General features: G+C 45.1%; 1 protein-coding gene across 2 annotated transcripts in view; it reads right to left on the reverse strand.

Moving 5' to 3' along the window:
• Positions 1 to 13287, reverse strand: part of GADL1 (glutamate decarboxylase like 1) — a 647456-nt gene that overhangs the window by 580935 nt on the left and 53234 nt on the right. The window contains exon 3 of one of the 2 annotated variants that reach the window (XM_081527025.1): positions 6018 to 6201. The exons of the other annotated variant lie outside the window; for it this stretch is intronic. The gene's annotated coding sequence lies outside the window, so the exon portion shown is untranslated. The remainder of the gene's footprint in view (positions 1 to 6017; positions 6202 to 13287) is intronic. 2 annotated transcript variants of the gene reach the window in all.

The raw sequence follows: 13287 nt of genomic DNA on the forward strand, positions 1-13287 counted from the left end.
TGAGATACAGACATAATGGCTGGTGCCTTGGCAGCTACCTTGAGTGGTTATGAAGAAAAGGATCACACTATACTACTCAGCCATAAATAATAATGAAATCATGCCATTTGCAGCAACAAGGATGGACCTAGAGATGATCATACTAAGTGAGGTAAGTCAGAAAGAGAAAGACAAAAATCATATATTATAAGTTATAAGAAGAATCTTTAAAAATATATACAAATGAACTTAGTTACAAAACTAAAAGAGACTCACAGACATAGAAAATCAATTCATGGTCACCAAATGGGAAAGGTAGGGGAGGGATAAATTAGTAGTTTAGGATTAACCTATACACACTAATACACGTAAAATAGATAAACAAGAACCTACTGTATAGCACAGGGAACTATATTGATTGCCTTGTAATAAATTATAATGAAAAGTAATCTGAAAAATAATATATATATATATATGTATATATATATATATATACATACAACTGAATCACTTTGTTGTGCACTAGAAACCAATACAATGTTGTAAACCAATTATACTTCAATTTTTTAAGATTAAATAATAAATAAATAAAATGCAAAAAGAGGGATCACACCATAAGAAGAGAGTGGATTTCTAGAAACCTGAGTCTGTTCATGGAGCTACTACATCCATCCTCAATTGCTCACATTAGGACTTCTCTTCAGGTGAGAAAATAAAATCTTGAATAATGGTGTTAGCCACTACATTCTAGGTCCCTATTAGTCATGATCAAAACTGATTCTTCTCTGATACAAGCCCCTCTAACACTCACTCCCCTACTAAACTTAGAGGACTCACTCTCTCCCAGTCTTCTTGCTTAAGAAGAGTCAGAGCACCATGCTAGCTGGCGTTACCTTGCCCTGTGCCCTGACACATGCCATAACGAAGCCTCCTCACTCCTGTCTGCCAGCCTGGCACGGTCAGGTCTGTGGCTCCTGGTTCCATAACAGGACCAGGAATTTACTGCCAGTAACTGCCTGGACACCGACTCCAGACTCCTGGCCTATGCTGACTTCTCATCTTCTTGTGGCCTCTCTAGAGAAGTGAACCTGGGGTTGAGGGAGCCCATCAGTTAGCGCTCAGCATTATTCATTTGCTCCCTAACATTTTTTTTTTTTTTTTACAAAGCACATTTGTGAGCTATATGTCTTTTGATTGTTACAACAACTTTGACCAATGCACGGGGAGAGTGTTGGTTTGTGTCCCCATTTTAAAGTTCAGGAAACTGGTTTCTGGAATGGTTAAATCATTTTTCTAAGGCATACAGCCAGGATGCAAACTCAGCATTTTGGTGCCAAGGTCCTCACTCTTTTCAATATGCCAAAGGTCCCAATCAACTTCTTCGATTGTAACATCACAACTCAGTTCAGGCGATCTCCTTGGAAGCAAATCAGTCTGGCCATCAGCTTCCTGTCTCTGTAGAGACATCTGATTATTCATCATCACCAAAGGGCTGCTCCACTCACCTGAATCAAGAGAATATCTACATGGTGTAAAAAAAATTGGTTACATCAACACCATCTGTGCCCACTGCACAGTTACTCTCTATAATGGGCAATAATGATATAAACAAACAATGATAATTCTGTAAACACCCAACAGATTAATCACTTCTCTGAGAACAATGGCAGTTTCTTCACGGTTGCTTTGAGCATAGTGGGGGACAGTGACAAGTGAGGCTGAGAAGATGCTGGCTCTCAAAGAAGAGAGGATACAAGGACAGACTGGCACCTCCCAATTAGTCAGGGGAGGTTTCCTGGGGAAGACAGTGTGTCAGACGCTGTATCATTCAGGAAGGAAACAAGTTCAAGAAGATAAGTGCCAGTTCAAACAGAGGCAGAAATAGAAGAATAATAATACGAGTCAGCATGATCTTTGCATAGTACTAGACAGAATTCTTCAATGTGGGAAATAGAAATTGGCTCTGGCTGATGTCAGCACAGAGGGCATTTGCTGAAAAGATACTGGATCACTTGTGTTAATTGCCAAAAATTCGGGAGGACCAGGCTCTGAAAACGAACAGGAGCAAAGAGATGCTGGGCATCCGGGACCACTCTAAATCCCAGCACACTGTCTGGCAGTGGACACAAGTATCCATTAGCTGTTTCTACAATAATGCTGTCTAACCAATAGCGACCAACACGTGGTGAGAGATGACAAGTGCTTGTTGCCTGTGTGTTTGGGTCACTCAGAGGCTAGGAGGCAGCTTTGGAGTCTTGACTGGACCACTCATGAGACTCCAGCTTGGCTGCTATTAGCTGTTCTAGGCTGGCGTCGCCTGGGGTGACCTGGCTCTGCCCACATGTCCAGACCAGGCACACCCACATGGTAATGGCAGAGGAGCAGAGGAATTGCAAAGGCCCGGGATGTCTCTTGAGGCTCAGAACTGGCAACACCATCACCTGATTGGCCAAAGCAAGTCACAGGACAAGCCTGCTCTAAGGATTAGGGGAACAGAGTGTCTCTTTTCTTGAGGGCAGCGGGGGAGAAGGGCGGGGAGCAGTGAATATAGTTGCTTTACAATGTTGTTAGTTTCTGCTGTACAGCAAAGTGAATCAGCTATGTTTATGCATAAGTTCTCTTGAACCTCTCCCAGGCTACCCTGACAGAGAATGAGAGGTGTGTGGTTTGTCTCAGCCTAGATCAGTCCACTGACAGCTAGACGAGCCACAGACATATGAGCAAGCCCAGCCTAGATCTGCAGAACCGTCTAGCCAACCCCCAGCAGAACCAAACACATAAGCAATAAACACTTATTGGTATACGCCCCCGGGGCTTTGTGGTCATCTGTTACCAGAAATCCCTGGGACAGCAGATAACTGTTATTGTCTGCCTGCAGCTTGCATACAAATAAACTCATCTCATTCTTAGCCTGAAAGGCAGATATGAGATTTTTCATTTGCATGGAGAGATGAGGTAAGCTGTCTAGGGTTGCTCAGGCTGGATTTGATAGTAGTTTTCTCCCCATGGAAGACACCCTCCAGATAACCTGACCCTGGAACATAATTAGAAAGAAATGGGTTCATGACCCTGACTGGCACTTCCGGGATGGAGCATTTCCTCACGTCATCTGGGCCAATAATGACTCTGAAATGAGCCAGGAAGACTTGGGCAAAGACTGAGAAACTCTTCCAAGGCTAATCCCATCAGAGTGGACCCTGAGAACAATGCAAGGTCATTCCCTGCCTTGGAAAGTTCTTGAAATCAGGGAACCGCCAACAAGGACCTGGAACACTTCGTGGTTTCTCCTGGCAAGAGGCTTGGCTGTAACAGGACTGGGTCTGTCCCCTATTCTTAAAGGGCTAAGGGTGCGCTATCCATACAGATAATTCCATAGAACTTAAGCTACTACCATAGATGCAGCGTGGTATGACAATCAGGATGCTTAGCATATAATAGGCACTCACCAGACATCAGGCCCCTCTTTTGTCCTTGCACACAGATTTACAAAATCATATCCTAAGTCACTTCAGTTGTGTCCAACTGTTTGCAACCCCACAGACTATAGCCCACTAGGCTCCTCTGTTCATGGGATTTTGCAGGCAAGAATACTGGAGTGGGTTGCCATGCCCTCCTCCAGGGGAATTTCCTGACCTAGGGGTCGAACCTGTGTCTCCTGCATTGGCAGGCGGGTCCTTTACCACTAGCGCCACCTGGGAAGCTCACAGAATCTTATCACCAAGTCTTTTTATTTCCCCAAATAAAAGCTCTTGTGGCCTGACAAACTCAGAATTATGTGTTGGCTCCATATATATACTGTAGGCCTACTATGTGCTAGGTGCCAAGAATAGAGAGACCTAGAGCTGACCTGGAGCACATAGACTTTAGGGGGAAACAGAAGTTCTCACAATCAGACTTAATAACTAACCAAAGTTAACGTTTTACCATCATGCCATGCACCACACTTGGAAAGATACAATGAAAATGTCGGATTGTTATGTTAAAAGGTGATTTTATTCATTTAATATCTATTAAAAAGTATTATGACTGATTTTCAATTTTTATAAGGAAAAAGTCACCATATTAATTTCCTGCATTGATGAATATGTTATATGGTTTAACACATAAAAGCTGAAATCTATATTAGCTTTGATACACATCTCTTCTTGCCTAAGTCCACAAAACTATAAAAATCGTACTTTACAGCTGAAAATAAAAACTTCATAATAACATAAAAGCTAAATTTATGCATTCATTTAAACTCTATTATAAAGACATCACAAATTATTGTTTTAGTGCCTTTGAAAATAAATATCATTAAAAGGTAAGGGATCTTTTTCCAAGGCAACTCCTGTCTACAAAGCCATATTCTGAGGGAAAACTGGCAGAAAGTTCAAGGAAAACACGAGAAGATCAAGTTTAGAGAGTGTCTTTAATAACAAAGTGGAGTCGCCAACAAGACCTTAACTTTATTGCATACGTGCACCAACCAGCCATCAATGGTAAGACCCAGCTTTATGATCCCTATTATCTCGTTCCAGGGGTGATTTGGAAACCATTATGAGAGCTGTCCAACCTCATTTTTGTCCTCGAAGTCTTTTCTTGGAAGAGGGCATTCTGACCATGCAGGCCATGTGCTTTCCACACAAGGTCTTCTGTAGAGATTCATGGATTAGCATCCAAGGGGCTAATTCTTCATCAAAATGACCAGCAGTCATGCAGCAGGAAGGGAGTAGGGTTCGGAGCGAGTGAGACAGGAGATGCTGAGTCTGAATTAAGGAAAAGTTCTGAGGAAAATGGATGGTAAGCACAGAGATAACTGAGCAGGTGATACAGGCCTGAGTACAACTCCATCCATTGGCTGGGGATGCTCCCGCTGGCAGTAGGAAGAGCCACAGGGCCTGCCAAGTGGGAGCTGGATAAGGAGGAGACCTACCGAGTACAGCACATCACAGAGGCTCAATAAGCATGCAATGAAAGGCCTGTTTGACTACAGCAGACCAACAATTTGGTGGCAGTTATTCTGTCCATATGGTGAAATTCACAAAGTCAACACTACCCTTGAAAATCCATCAAATGGTCCATGCATCTTCAAAAAAAATTTTTTTTTATTTTTTTGACCATGGCTTCCTACATGTGGGATCTTAGTTCCCCGACCAAGAAGGGAACCAGCGCCCCCTGCATTGGACGTGCAGAGTCTTAACCACTGGACCGCCAGGGAAGTCCCTGTTACTTGCATCTTGACAGCTAAATTTGCTGCGGCCATATCTATACGCTCCAGATCAGAAACCAACACACCAACACACTGTTACCTCTCCCTGAGCTCATCACAAGCAGGTTTTTTTCCAGCAGTGGGACCCATGACTGTATCTTCAAACAAGTGCCAGATGAAGCATCTGGCTTGTGTTAAAGATCACGTTGTAAGAAATGGCACACACTTTTAAACACCAAAAGCACACTCAATGTAGCAAGAGGTACGTGTGATAAGAGGTGTGTGGCGACTCAGGCCGAATGGGAGAGAGCAGATTGACCTCTGTGACACTTAGTCCAGGGCAGACCCTCACAGCGGTCCCATGGGAGCCCTGAGAACACTCCTTGTCCCAGTGAGCTAAGGACTTGATGAGGGTCAAGCAGTCATTGTGTCCGGAAACATACAACAGATCAAGGTCAACAAAAATAAAAACAAAACCAGTTCTCCCTCTGACAGAAAATCTGCAAAGCTGGCCAGCACTGGTGATTTGAAGGCACAGGATTTCAAACACGTCCTTGATTTTCTGGGAGAGTTCCAATTTAAATATTTTGACACCATGATAATCCTGACCTGAGCCTTGAAAGATAAGTAGGACTTAAATATTCTGCCAAGCAAGACAGCCAAACAAAAGACAACATGAAGTGGGGAAGGGAGTAACAAAAAAGCTCTCTTTTTCCGTTTTTCTTCTTTTGCTCAAAATGTCAGAAGATACATTCTTTGTGAACATATCCAGCACAAAGTAGTCCCTGAACACATATTTATAAACACTCCTCAGCTCAATAACATGGCCTTAAAAATTCCATATTACCTGGCCTTTCCTTGGGTTAAGTGAACATGCTGGACACAGAGATGCACCACTCAGATGGCTCTCGAAGAAAGAACTCAAGGAGCACGGGAAGGGACTTCCCTGGTGGCCCAGTGGTTAAGACTCTGTGCTTCCAATGCAGGGGGTGCAGGTCCAATCCCTGGCTGGGGAACTAAGGTCTGATGTGCTGCGCAACCAAAAAAAAAGGAGTATGAGCATCCAACAACCTCCACTTTCAAGTCAAGTTTATGCTCTTCTCAAGAGGTTTTCAGCCAATGACTGAGCAGAGCAGTGATATAGGACCAAACCATCTCCACCCAGCACAGGGCCCTACAAAGGACCATCTTGCTCTGAGGCTCTCCCTGGAGCTGGCCGAGGCTCCATTCAATGTGCAGCCTGGTCTGACAGCTCCCACTGTGCAATCCTGCTCCATGCTCTTTTGCTTCCCCGGGTGTGACCCAGTAAATGTTTTACCCTCTTGAATTCATCTCAGCATCTGCTTCCCGGAGAGCCCAACCTGTGATCAGCAGTATCCTCAGAGGTTCTCTACAGAAAGGCCAATATCATGGGACACAGTAAGCCCCGCTCAGCCGTGCACACCTTAAATGAGATGGGAGTGGAACCCTGCACAGGTACATTTTAATGGAGGCAGAGAATGGATAGGACAATCCTGGGATGTTTTCATGGTGTTATGTTGCCTTAGTGGCCAAGAAAGGATAGAAGAGTTGACAAAGCTTGTAAGATGCTGTCATTGCATTAATTTTCAGGGCAATCTATTTAGGGGTCCTGAGTAACTCCCATGTCTGCCAAACAAACACCACTTTGGAACAAGACTTTCTTTAGATCCCAAACTTTCCCCTAAACTGGTTGAAATTTGTAGATGTTAAATGTAAAGATGAATATTGCATCTTGATAAATGTAATGCTTCACATTTAGGGACTAATTCTACTAATACATTTATACTGTAGGGATGTGGCTGGATTTTAGCTAGGCATTTTTAAAGGATGATCAGTGACTTCAGTGTGCCTGGGATGTTTGGGTCCTGAACACTCGGTCATCCTTGGTGAGAGTGAGACCTACATACACCTGATCCCAGAGATAGCAAGGATCTGACGGTCAGCTCCTGGGGCAGCCAAGCGGTAGGACACACGGGGCTACCCCTGCACCTGCTGAGACCCACGGAGGAAAGGCTGCTCCCCCCTCTTAGTGAAGGCAGGACCCCAGTTGTGCAAGAGCACCCACCTGTGCCCCTGTGAACCCCACTTGCAGCCGTAGAGCGGCCTATGGAGAACCTGGAGCCTCACGACCCCTTCTTGAGCCAGAGTCTTCCTTTTTCTTCCCCCATTGTGTCTCAGAACCCTAGAAGGCAGTCTTAATGCTTGCTTGTGTTTTTCAAGTGTCCTGAAAATCTGCATGAACATCCATTCATTTAGGGGCAAAAACCCACTTCTAGTTTCAATCTCATCCCTGAAACTGAGGACTTAATCTCTAATCAGCGCAAAAGCATGGACAGGCTTTCATGTCCATTATATGCTTGCCTTGCAAAGTAGGGGATGGAAAAGGAATTTGCCTGTCCTGCCACCCATTGAATTTTCCCATGACCAAACCAGCCACTCAATATATGTGTTTTCTTCCTTCATCTCTCCTTCCACCTCTCAGCTTCTGCTTATTCACAGTATCTCAATATTTTCCGCTTCCTGTTCTTCCATGTCTTCTCAATTCCTACTCCTGTTTCTCTCCTTATAAGTCTCTGCAGATGCTTTCAAGGTCCCTTTGCCTGCCCCTAAGGCCACCACAGCTGTGGTCAAGTTTCTAGCAGGTTGAGCTGCCCTTTTGACTTCACCAGAGGTCCCATGGGTACTTGCTCAGCTGCAGCAAGTACAACCCAGAAAAGTAAAGGAATTAACACCCTAGAAGTAATAGCCCTCATTCTTGTTGCTCATTGTGATGGGGCGGAGGGTGTTACTTATTGGGATGGGCACTCCATGAATGAATGAGTCAGTGTCTCACTCGCCCGTCCTCCAGAGGGACAAATCCACATGAGTCCACACAGTTTCTGAAAGGGTCCCCAGCAGAGCTGAGCTCCAGTTGGCCGGAATAACCACTCACTCACTCCATAGATTTTTCCTCCTACGTGTCCCATTTTCCTATCATAGTCTCTATTTATGATTCCTGGAATCACCTGTGATGTTAGTTCTCTAGAGAGAAAGAACCAATAGGATGGATGGATAGACGGACTGATAGGAAATTTATTATGGAAGTGGTTCAGTCAGTGATGGAGGCCAAGAAATCCCACAGTCAGCCATATACAAGCTGGTGAGTTGACAAAGCCAGGGGTGTGATTCAGTCAGATTACAAAGGCCTGAGAACCAGGGGCCCACAACTGTAAGCCTCGAGTCCGAAGGCCTGAGAACTAGGAGCTCTGATCTCTAAGGGAAGGAGAAAAGGGACATCCTAACTCAAGAGAGAGAGAGAAGTTGGACTTCCCTGGTGGTCCAGAGGTTAAGAATCCACCTGTGAATGCAGGGGACACAGGTTTGATCCCCAGTCCGGGCAAATCCCGCGTGCCACAGAGCAGCTAAGACTGTACACCACAGCCACAGGGCTCCTGTGCTGCGACCACTGGTGCCCGCACTCCTGGACCCTGCACTCTGCAACAGAGGAGACCCTGCAGCGAGAGGCCCAGGCACCGCAAAGGGGAGTGGTCCCTGCCTCCACTCACTGCAACTAGAGAAAGCCAACTTGCAGCAAATTAATTCAATTTAAAAGAGAGAGAGAGAATTTGCCCTTGTTTCTTCCATTCAGGCCGTTGGACGATGCCCACCCACACTAGTGAGGGTGGATCTCTGTACTGAGTCAACTGAATCAAGTGCTAATTTGATCAGGGTGTTTGATCCAGAAACACCCTCACAGACATGCCTAGAAACAATGCTTTACCAGCTCTCTGGGCATCCCTTAGGCCAGTCAAGTTGATACATAAAATGAACCATCACACTTTCCAAATAAACTTCCTACACCCACATTATCCTCTCAGAATCTTCTCCTGGAAGAACCTACACTAAAAAAAAGGCCCCAGTTCAAATCCCAAGAGAACTGTATTGAGACAGAGCTCTTCACACATCACTGTACAGACCAGCTATTACTGCTGCTCTTGGGTTTAGGTCTTGGGTCTAAACAACCACGTGGTATACTGCATGGCTCCAAGAGCTGCCTCCCTCACAGGAGGCCACGAGTGGGACCATCTTCCTTAGAAGGACTCTGAGCAGGACAGGTACTCTGACCAACCAGTTCAGTACAGAACTTGAGTATCTGCGTCTATATCTAGGCATCCTGACAGTACAGACTCCACAGCCCCCCTCCTAGGACATACACACCGTTCCAGACGCCCACATGCATTTGTAAGTACACGTGACTCAAACACCTGCAGAGACTCATCAGCCACTCAGCTTGGTTTGTTCTTCCTCCTGAACTCCTTCTTGCCATAGAACATTTTGTGATGGACTCTGCCAAGAAAGGCCCGAACATCCAAGGACTTGGCAGGCAAATGTGTGTGTGTGAAAGGAAATAGGGAGTGAGCTGGAGCCAGCTGGGAGAGTCATCAGATTATGGCCCAAGTGTGACCCCCAGGAAAGAAGGAGAAGGGTCACCTTCACGGAGGCATTCGAGATCCCTGTGCAGCCAGAGGAAGGTTTGGCAAAGCTGTGTGGGCGTCCTCGAGCCACGTGGATACCAAAGGAGACCCCTGCCTCCTGGACTAGGTCCCCAGCACACAAACCTTTGGTGGGGAGCCGCACACAGGGAGTATGGCCTTGGCCCAAACACAGGCCAGATTTCAAAGTGCAACAGCTGCAGTCAATTATATGCCCCACTCGGCCACTCATGGACTATATAGTTGTCCCCCTGTAGGGACGCTCTCTGCTGGAGGACCACACATCTTACTATTTCTGGGCTGGCCAAATGATTTGCTTTGGCCAATGGAATGTGAACAGAAGTGAAATGTATCACTTCTGTGTGTGCTTAGTCAGTAAGTCTTGTCCAGCTCTTTGTGACCCCATGGACTGTAGCCCGCCAGGCTCCTCTCTCCATGGGATTTTCCAGACAAGAATACTGGAGTGGCATGCTGTTTCCTTCTCCAGTATCACTTCCAGAGAGCAGCTTTAAGCCCCAGCATAGGGTTCACCATCTCCTTTTTGTCTTCTTCCTCAACAAACCACAGAGTCCCAGATAGAAGCTACTTCATCAACCTGAGTCCTGAGTCAAGGATGACAAGGCACAGAGCCATGGTCGACCATGGTCACGCAGTGCAAACAAGAAAGAAATCTTGGTTGTTGTAAGTCGTTGAGATGCTATGTTCTTTGTTACCACAGCATAACCTATCCACACTGACTAATACACAACTTCGGCCGTCTCTACTGGTCCTTTTCTCCATCCATATAAAAAAAGCCAGATGATCCCAACGTAGGATTAGAGAAATTGTTTGTTTTCTCCATCTGCCTTTCTCCCTACTCCCGTTGCCACAGGCAAAAAGTTGGATACTTTAATGTTTGTTAGTTTGCATTGTCAGTTTTCTCATCAGCTAGCAATATTAAGAAAAATGCTTATAATTTTATATCCAGAATCAAAAAATTTTAAAGACTTTTTTGATGTGGATCATTTTTAAAGTCTCTATTGAATTTGTTAAAATATTGCTTCTGTTTTATGTTTTGGTTTTTTGAACACAAGGCATGTGAGAGGGCTTTCCAGGTGGTGCTATTGGTAAAGACTCCGCCTGCCCTTTCGGGAGTCACAGGAGACATAGGTTCGATCCCTGGGTCAGGAAGATCCCCTGAAGTAGGAAATGGCAACCCACTCTAGTATTCTTGCCTGGAAAACTCCACGGACAGAGGAGAGTGGTGGGCTATAGTCCATGGAGTCACAAAGAGTCAGACACAACCGAGTACACCCAGATAAAGGCATATGGATCTTAGCTCCCTGATTAGAGATCAAACCCACAGCCCCTGTGTTGCAAAGTGAAGTCCCAACCACTAGACCATCAGGGAAGTCCCTGGAGAAAAGAATAGGCATGTTGATTTTACAGTCTGAACTTAGGTGATAGAGTTCACGCTTAACAGCACTGCCCTGCTGGATTCCTCTTTGGAAACCTTTTCTTAAAGTACACCCTGTGTGGCTCTTTGTTTTCATCGATCATTCCCCATTATGTACCATAAGTCTTCTTTTTTCTCCTCTTTTGCAAATCCTTCACAGTGGATTCAAGGGAATACAACTACATTTAAGAACTTAATGTTCTGGCTGAATTTATACAACTTCCGGTGAACAGGAAAATAATCCTGACACCCTGACAAAAGATGCATAAATACAAATCCATTTTGGCATCTGTTTCCTCGATCATAAAACAAAAAGAGGGAAAGGGAAGCACCTAGCAGACGCTGGTTTAGAGTGGCTCATCTGGTCACCGGCTTCCTTGCTGACCGGTGCTAGAGGCCTGGTGCTAAGGGCATGTCTGGATTTGATGTCTGACGTCCCTGGTGGCTCAGAGGGTAAAGCATCTGCCTATAATGCAGGAGACCCGGGTTCGATCCCTAGGTTGGGAAGATCCCCTGGAGAAGGAAATGGCACCCCACTCCAGTACTCTTGCCTGGAAAATCCCATGGACGGAGGAGCCTGGCGGGCTGCAGTCCCTGGGGTCGCGGGCAGTCGGACACAACTGAGCGACTTCACTTCACTTCACTTCTTCACTTGCCAGGGGTGCAAGGGGCTTGGGAACCATGTGGGGGATCCCCTTTGATTTAATCATGGATTAAGATGGACTTTGTAAACTTTTGGCAAAAAAGAGCACACAGAAATTTCTGGAAGAGATGTTTGTGAGGAAGCTGATCTTCATATAAAATAGAAACAAGGCAGAATGCTGACTAATTAACATACCTAATATAGGTATTTCTTATAGACAAATGCACATGTCAGCTTTTTGCTCGTCATAATGGTCACTGGTGGTTTCCCAGTCAGAAGAAAATAAAAAATCATGTGTGGGAAGGCTGTGAATTGTTGGCCAAAGAGAAGAGCTGGGGATGTGTCTGGAGATTTCTTGTGCTGGGGTAATAGTCCTACGATTTCAGGTTGGGTTCACTCACTCTGACCCCTGACTCTCGTCAAATCTGGAGACAGATTCCCTGGTTCCTCTGGATACCAAATACATTTGGTTTCTAATAGAATCAGTGAAGTGTGTTCCATTTTGGGCTTCCAGCTGTAGTAAGATATTCCGACTGGTGGAAGTCAATCCAATTGAAGTACCCTTAAGCACAAATCACATGAGACGAGATTGTAATTGAGGGAAATTATAGTCATAACTTTGCTTTAGAAGCTAAGTCACTTTCTCTCTGCATGATCTCTGAAATGGTACGGATGCTCTCGGCTCTCAGCAGTGATGCAGGTTCCAGAACACATTTTTGCTAAAGAGAGTTATTAAAATGTCTTTATCTGTCTGGGGTGTGTCATCATTATTAAAAACAAAAGCAGAGAGAAAAATAATACAAGTTGAATCATGTTCAAGGGGTTTCCAGCCCAACACGTGCTGGCAATACGATTAACGACAGCATTTAGCAGCCTCCTAAAGCATTCCGTCAATCAGTACAAACATGCCACAGTGCAGAATAGCTAAAAAGATGACTTTTCATAAGCAAGCTCTCCTACAGCATTTCCACAGTCCATTTCTATAGTTTATAGTCCTGTAATTGTGCACATCAAACAAGGTTTCTGACACGTCCACACTGGCAGGATCATAGAATGTGGTTCAGGAGGGAACCTCAGTCTCCACGTCATAAATATCTATCCACTCACACACACACCCCCATTGTGACACAGTCAGTACTCCATTCCACAGATGAGAAAAACCGGAGGCCCACGGAGGTCAAATCAGTTGCCCAAGGTCACACAGCAAGTCACAGACAACCAGAATTCAAATTCAGGACCAGAACAGTTTCTTCCTAGAATTCCGTCTCATCGTTCATCAACAGCTTCAAGTTGCTGTTTTTACTTTTCCAGAAGGGATTAGGCTATGAATTATAAATAAATCAATAGCACTACACACTGAATCCCCCAAAGGTAACTGGGTACAGGATGCCTCTGCTTTTAAGATGCAATCAAAACATGGTACATTCCTGGAAACAGATGTTATGGAGCTAACCATCCTCAGGCAAACCCAGGCAATGCTCCACCCACGTGGGTAGAAACCATCACACAGACCAAAGAGTGTAGAATGAAGGACCAAGAAGGCGAG

This window comes from Giraffa tippelskirchi, chromosome 9 (assembly GCF_054371585.1).
Source record: "Giraffa tippelskirchi isolate mGirTip1 chromosome 9, T2T-mGirTip1v1.2.pri, whole genome shotgun sequence".
Classification (NCBI taxonomy): Eukaryota; Metazoa; Chordata; class Mammalia; order Artiodactyla; family Giraffidae; genus Giraffa; species Giraffa tippelskirchi.